The sequence below is a fragment of the Globicephala melas genome, chromosome 1 (genome assembly GCF_963455315.2).
Source record: "Globicephala melas chromosome 1, mGloMel1.2, whole genome shotgun sequence".
Taxonomy (NCBI): domain Eukaryota; kingdom Metazoa; phylum Chordata; class Mammalia; order Artiodactyla; family Delphinidae; genus Globicephala; species Globicephala melas.
Genome location: NC_083314.1, coordinates 172,624,768 through 172,632,602, shown reverse-complemented (window position 1 = coordinate 172,632,602; position 7,835 = coordinate 172,624,768).

Here is a 7,835-nt window from a genome sequence, read left to right as displayed (position 1 = left end):
ATTTGGAGATAGGGTTTTTAAAGAGGTAATTAAGTTAAAATGAGGTCATTAGAGTGGGTCCTATTCTAAAATGACTTGTGTCCTTATAAGAAGAAGAGATTGAGACATAGACAGGTACAGAGGGACAAAACCATGTGAAGACACAGGGAGAAGATGGCCAGCTGCAAGCCGAGGAGAAAGACACAGGGAGAAGATGGCCAGCTGCAAGGCCTCAGAAGGAACCAACCCTACTGATACCTTGATCTCCGACTTCCAGCTTCTAGAACTGTGAGAAAACAAAATTCTCTTGTTTAAGCCCCACACTCTGTGGTGTCTTGTTATGGCAGCCTGATCAAGCCAACACAGTTGTTAAGAGAGCCCAGAAATAATAATGGATGCATAGGCAGGCTTCCTGGAGGAGGTGAGCAGCTGCTAGTCATTGCCCTCTTTCTTCTGCTTGGTCCTCTTCCCCTCCCCACAATGTCCACATGCACCGTGCCTGCAGTAGAGACCTGGTCTGAGGGACTGGCCTGGTCCTCAGGCTGCTGCCTGTAACCAGGCTTTCCCTGACTCACAAGGCTGAGCCCAGCTTGTTGCCTCAGTTTCCGCCTCCATAAAATGGGAATAATGTCCTTTGAAGCCTCCCTCTTCCAGGGTCAACTGCTTAATGATTAGGAATTATTTGGCGATATAGTCATTATATATGTGTGTGTATATATAAAACATTTTTGTTATAAATGTAGAAGCAGTATATGTTTCTTAACTTTTTGTTTCTTTGAAAGTCAACTTTATTGAGGTACAATTTCCACAAAATTTGGTATAGCCGGTCTTTTTAATTTCCGGATCTCCAATAAGTGTGTAGTGGAATCTCGTGTGGTGTTCATTTTCATTTCCCTAATGACTGATGGTGCAGAGCATCTTTCTCCATGCTAATTTGTCAATCAATATCTTCTTTGGTGAAGAGTCTGTTCAAATCTTTTGCTCATTTTTAAAAATTGAGTGGTTTGTTTTCCTATTATTGAGTTTTGAGAGTTCTTATATAAATTCTGCATACAAGTCCTTTATCAGATGTGTGATTTGCAAATATTTTCTTCTGGTCTGTGATGTGTCTTTCTGTTATCTCAGTAGAGTCTTTAGAAAAAGCAGAAGTTTCATTTTCCTGAAGCCCAATTTATTGTAGGCTTCATACCTTCTATATTCTCTTCTGTATATCATGCTTTTGGTGTTGTACCAAGAAATCTGCCTAATCCAAGGTCACAAAGATTTTCTGCTACGCTTTCTTCTAGAAATTTTATACGCTTAGGTTTTACATCTAGGTCTATGATCCATTTTTTAAAAAAAGATTTTTAAAAAGTTTTGGTAGAATATACACAACGTAATATTTACCATCTTAACTACTTTTCACACTGTCGTGCAACCATCACCACCATCCAGCTGCAGGATTCCTTTCCTCTTTGCAAAACTAAAACTCTGTACCCACTAAGCAAGAACTCCTAATCTCGCCCTCGCCCTCCCCTCCTCCCTGGCAACACCATTCTTTCTGTCTCTGAATTAGACTCTCTAAGTACCTCATACGAATGGAATCATGCAGTATACGTCCTTTTCTAACTGACTTATTTTACTTAACACATGCCCTCAAGGTTCATCCAAATGGCATGTGTCGAAATTTCCTTCCTTTTTAAAACTGAATAATATGATCCATTAAAAGAATAGCTTGGGGCTTCCCTGGTGGCGCAGTGGTTGAGAGTCTGCCTGACAATGCAGGGGACATGGGTTCGAGCCCTGGTCTGGGAGGATCCCACATGCCGCGGAGCAATTAGGCCCGTGAGCCACAACTACTGAGCCTGCGCGTCTGGAACCTGTGCTCCACAACAAGAGAGGCCGCGATAGTGAGAGGCCCATACACCGCGATAAAGAGTGACCCCCGCTTGCCGCAACTAGAGAAAGCCCTCGCACAGAAACAAAGACCCAACACAGCCAAAAAAAAAAAAAATAGAATAGCTTTACAGAAATATAATTTGCATATCACACCATTCATTTGAGTGTATAATTTGATTTTTTTTTGGTATATTCACCGTTATGCAACCATCACCATAATCTAATTTTAGAACATTTTCAACATCCCCCAAAGAAGCCCTCCCCATTAACAGTTACCAACCTCCTCTACCCCACACTCCCTCCCCCAAGCCCCAGGCAAGCAGTAATCTGCTTTCCGTCTCTATAGAGTTGCCTAGTCTGGAATTTCATATAAAGGAAATCATATAATATGTGGCCTTTTGTGGCTGGCTTCTTTCATTTAACATAACGTTTTTGAGGTTCATCAATGTTATAGTTCGTATCAATATTTTATTCCTTTTAATTGTTGAATAATGTTCCATTGCATAGATATTCCACCTTTCATGTATCTATTTATCAATTGATGGACATTTGTTTTTCCCTGCTTTTTAGTTATTATGAATGATCCTGCTATGAACATCTGTGTGCAAATTTTTGTGTGGGTGTATGTTGTCATTTCTCTTGGGTACATACCTATATACCATATATATAGCCATCCTAGTGGGTGTGAAGTGGTAACTCATTATGGTTTTGATTTGTGTTTCCCTAATGACTAATGATGTTGAGCAACTTTTCGTGGGCTTGCTGGTCATTTGTTTATCTTCTTTGGAGAAATGTCTATTCAAATCCTTCGCCTATTTTTAAATTGGGTTGTTATCTTTATTGTTGAGTTACAAGAATTCTGGACCCAAGTCCCTTAACAGACATATGAATTGCACATATTTTATCCTATTCTGTGGGCTGTCTTTTTATTTTCTTAGTGGTATTGTTTGCAGCACAAAATTTTTAATTTCGATGAAGTTCAATTATTTATTTATTTATCACTTGTGCTTTTTTTGTAGTATATAAGAAACAATTGCCTAACCCAAGGTCAAAAGATCTACTCTTATTTTTTCTTCTAAGTTTCTTCTGAGTTTTATAGTTTTAAGCCTTACAGTTAAATCTATCATCCATTTTGAGTTAACTTCTGTGTACGGTGTGGGGAAGGAAACCAGTTTCATCCTTTTGCATGTGGATATCTAATTGTTTCAGCACCATTTTTTGAAGACCTCTTTCTGTATTGAATTATCTTGGCACCCTTGTTGAACTGTGATCCATTCTGGTTAATTTTTGAATATGGTGAGATGTATGGATGAAATTATCTTTTTGCCCTCCCTCCCTCCCTCCCTTCCTTCCTTCCTTCCTCCCTTCCTTCCTTCCTTCCTTCCTTCCTTCCTTCCTTCCTTCCTTCCTTCCTTTCTTCCTCTCTTTTCTTCATATTGATAGTCAATTGTTCCAGCACCATTGTTGAAAATCCTCCACCAGGGCTTCCCTGGTGGCGTGGTGGTTAAGAATCGCCTGCCAATGCAGGGGACACAGGTTCGAGCCCTGGTCCGGGAAGATCCCACATGATGCAGAGCAACTAAGCCCGTGTGCCACAACTACTGAGCCTGCACTCTAGAGCCCGCAAGCCACAACGACTGAGCCCACGTGCCACAACTACTGAAGCTCGCGTGCCTAGAGCCTGTGCTCCGCAACAAGAGAGGTTACTGCAATGAGAAGCCCGCACACAGCAACGAAGAGTAGCCCCCACTCTCCACAACTAGAGAAAGCCCGCATGCAGCAATGAAGACCCAATGCAGCCAAAAATAAATAAAAGAAACAAAAAGAAAGAAAATTCTCCACGGGATTGCCTTTGCACCAGTGTCAAAAATAAATTTTCCATAAATGTATAGGTCTAATTCTGGATCATCTATTCTGTTCCATTGATCTATTTGTCTATCTTTATACCAATCTACACTGTCTTGATTAAAGTAACTTTATAAGCCTTAAAATCAGGTAGTATAAATCCTGCAACTTTGTTCTTCTTTTCAAAGTTGATTTGATATTCTAGGTCCTTTGCATTTCCATATGAATTTTAGTATCAGCTTGTCAATTTCTACAAGAAAGGTCTATTAGGATTTTGAATGAGAGGGCATTGACTTTAGAGAGCAAATCGGGAGAATTGGCATCTTAACAATATTCAGTCTTCCGATTCATAAACATGGTCTTTCTTGATTTCTCTGGGCATTGTTTCATAGTTTTCAATGCACAAGTCTTCCATATATTTTGTCAGATTTATCCCTAAATATTTCATATTTTTGGATATTATTGTTAAAGTATTTTTTTCAATTTCATTTTCCAGTTGTTTATTGCTAGTAAATAGAAGTACGATTTTCTTGTATTTTCATCTTATATCCTTCTCCCTTGCTACTAAACTCAGTTATTAGTTCTAGCAGTTTTTTTGTAGATTCTACAGGATATTTTTTTTTACATGGACTATCATGTTTATGCCAATAGAGACAATCTTACTTCTTTTCCAATCTGAATGCCTTTCATTTCTTTTCTTGCCCTAGTGAACGGCCTAAAACCAACAGTAAAACATTGAATAGAAGTAGTGAGAGTGGAGATTCTTGTCTTGTTCCTAATCTTAGATGGAAAAGTAATCAGCCTTTCCCCATTAAGTACGATGGTAGCTGCAGGGTTTTTTTTGTAGATGCCCTTTTTCAAGCTGAGGAAGTTCCCTTCTATCTCAGTTTTCTGACAGTATTTTTCAAAAATCAGGGACAGATGTCAGATTTTGTCAAATGGATGGGTTTTTTTGAATTTATTAAGGGGTTTTCTTTTTTAGTCTGTTAATAGGGTCTTTTTAGTCTGTTAATCATTGATTGATTTTTTTAGTATAAAACCAAACTTTCATTCCTCACTTGATCATTTTGTATTTTCCTTTTTATATCTTGTTGGACTCTGTTTGCTAACATTTTATTAAGAATTTTTACATCTATGCTCATGAGAGATATTTGTCTGTAGTTTTATTTTCTTGTAATGTCTTTATCTGGTTTTGGTGTCAGAAGAATAGTGGCTTAATAGTATGAATTGGGAAGTATTTCCTCCACTTAAATTTTCTAGAAGAATTTGTGTAGAATTGTGTCCTCCCAAAATTCATATGTTGAAGCTAACCTCCATTATCTCAGAATGTGACTGTATTTGGAGATAGGGTTTTAATTGAGTTTAAATGCGGCCATTAGGGTGGTCCCTAATCCAATCTGACTGGTTTTTATGAGAAGAGGAAATGTGGACACACAAAGAGACAGCAGGGATGTGCATGCACAGAGGAAAGACCATGTGTGGAGCCGTCTGCAAGCCAAGAAGAGGAGCCTCAGAATGAACCCAACCCTGCCGACACTTCGGTCTTGGACTTCTAGCCTCCAGAAGCGTGAAAAAGTGAATTTCTGTCGTTTAAGCCACCCCGTCTATGGTACTTTGTAATGGCACCCCTAGCAGTCTGATACAATTAGTATTATTTCTTCCTTAAGTATTTGGTTACATTCACCTGTGAAGTCATCTAGACCTGGGGTTTATTTATGAAAAGGTTTTAAACTGCATGTTCAATTTGTTTAATAGAGGTAAGGGTTATTTCCAGTTGAGTGAATTCATGTTTTTCAAGGAAAGTGACTGTTTCATCTTAGTCATTGAATATACTGCCTTACATTCATTTTAACACAAAAAAATGACAGACAGTAAAACCACCAGTTATTCTACTGTCTAAAAATAACCACGGCTAATGTTTTGCTGTATATCTTCCAGATAATTTTTATGCATGTGCCCATCCACCCCTCAACAACCGCCCCCCCTTTTGTTTTTAGTTTCCAACAGTCTTTTTTTTTTAATTGGGGTATATTTGCTTGACAATGTTGTGCCCACCCCGCTTTTCTTTTGTTTGTTTTACAGAATTGCCATTACCTTTAATATCCAGGTTTTTTGTATCGTTAAATCTTTGAAAACATAATTATGGATGGATGGTTAATCATTTGCTTAACTAATTCCCTGACTTAACGTGCTTCTGATGGAGGAGCGTCTAAAGAACGCCGCAGTCAGCATCCTCTTTCATTTGTCTCTGGGAGCTACTCAGGTTTGTATCTTGGTTTATAGTCCCAGAAGTGGAATTACTGGGTCGACCAGTCTATTGTTGACTTTGGATATTGAGCACTCTGCGACTGGGGGAGGAGGGGGGAGGGAGGGGGAGGGAGGGGGAGGGAGGGGGAGGGAGGGGGAGGGAGGGGGAGGGAGCGCCCATCCTCCCCTCAAGGCACCAAGCCCAAAACCAACGCAGCCAGTGGGAGTGTGTGATGAGAAAATGGCACAGGACTATGTAGAGGTTCTCAGGGCCTCCTCCACTGCCCGCTCCCCCACCCCAGCCCCAGCCATGGCCTCCTTGGCATAGATCTAAGTGCCTCCTGGTTACCTGCATGTTGGCGGCTGTATCATCAGTATGCGGACTGGACTGGGCCTTACTTCTTGGTTCTTCCTCCTTTGGAGTGAGTTATTAACAGGTATCTGCAAAAATCAAAGCGAGTACTGAACTGTGCAGGCAAGTGAAGGCAGAGACCAGCCTTACCCTTCCATCTCCACGCTCTGTTCTCAGGGAGCTCACAGTCTGATGCGGCAGATGCAGCCCCTGTCCCAGGAGAACCTCTGGCTTTTTTGGAGGAAATGATAGCCCCCTGTTCTCCAGGATCCCTGGTTTGAGTGCAATGTCAAGACCCACAGACCGAAACACATACAGGTGCCTACAAAAGACTGTATAAGCAAGCGCAGGTCAACACCTTCCACGCAGGGATGTGTGATTGGACGCAGGGGGGCTTTTCTAGGATAACTTCCTGGGAAAGAGAAGGGCCTGGACCCGCAGAGAGGAGGTTGGGCAAGGGAAGGGTGAGGGCTGGGAGAACGGGGAAATGACACGTGGGATTGGCCAGCCAGTTGGTTTGGTAGAGCCAGAAGTGCAAGCTGGAAAAGCTGGGGGTAGGAAGGGAAATGCTGGTGGGGGAGAGGGGCGGTTCCCGTCTGTTCTTTGCCAGCAAGTTTGGGACCATTGGGAGGGAAGGGCCAATGGAGACGATTTGGAGTTTTCACTTCCAATGCTACTCTTCTTCCCCCCTCCCTTTTTCCCCTCCCATCATCTCAGTTCACCTCAAGGCTGGAAAACAGGCCTCTGTTTGGTAACAAAGAGGTCTTTATCTGAGCACCTGCCGCATGCCCCCGCAGCACACAACACCTGTAATCTGTTATTATCTGCGAGCAGAATCCTTGCTCGGTGATGCCCGGTTATACACATCTTACAGCTGAGAGCACAGAGGCCAGGGAAGGGAGCTATCCTCCCAGGATCTCAGAGTCAAGAAGTCAGGGTGCTGGGATCGGAGTCCCTGTCTGTGCAACGGTCCCCACAGCCGGGGGCTCCCAGGGCTCCAGCCTCCCTCTGTTCCTCCCTGCCCCATCTTTCCCCCACACATGCCACCCCCAAAAAGAGGCAAATGGCACTGACCCCCAGGCCACCAGGATCTCAACCAGAGGTGACTGGGCCCCCAGGGCACATTTGGCATGTCTGGAGATACCTTTGTTGTCACAAGTGGGGGTGCGGGGGGGAGGGAGGAGGAGAGGAGCATGGGGAGGGGTCACTACCAGGTCCAGTGGTGGAGGTTAGGGATGCTGCCCAGCCCCCTAGGATGCCTAGGGCGGTCCCCACCGGAGAGGTGTCGGGTCACATGACAGCGGTGGTGGCACAGAGTAGCCCAGATCTGCAGGCTCGCCCTTCCAGATGTGAGCTGGGGGCTTCCTGCTGGACGCGTGTGCCCGTGCCCCTCCAGTCTTAGCCAGAGGTGGGCACCAGCAGCTTGCAGATGTGGGTAGGCAGTTCTCTGCCGATTCTGGACTAAAGCCCTTCCAGATGTGAAGGGATGGCTTACAGATGTGCACATATCCACACGGAGGGCCTTCCGGGCAGA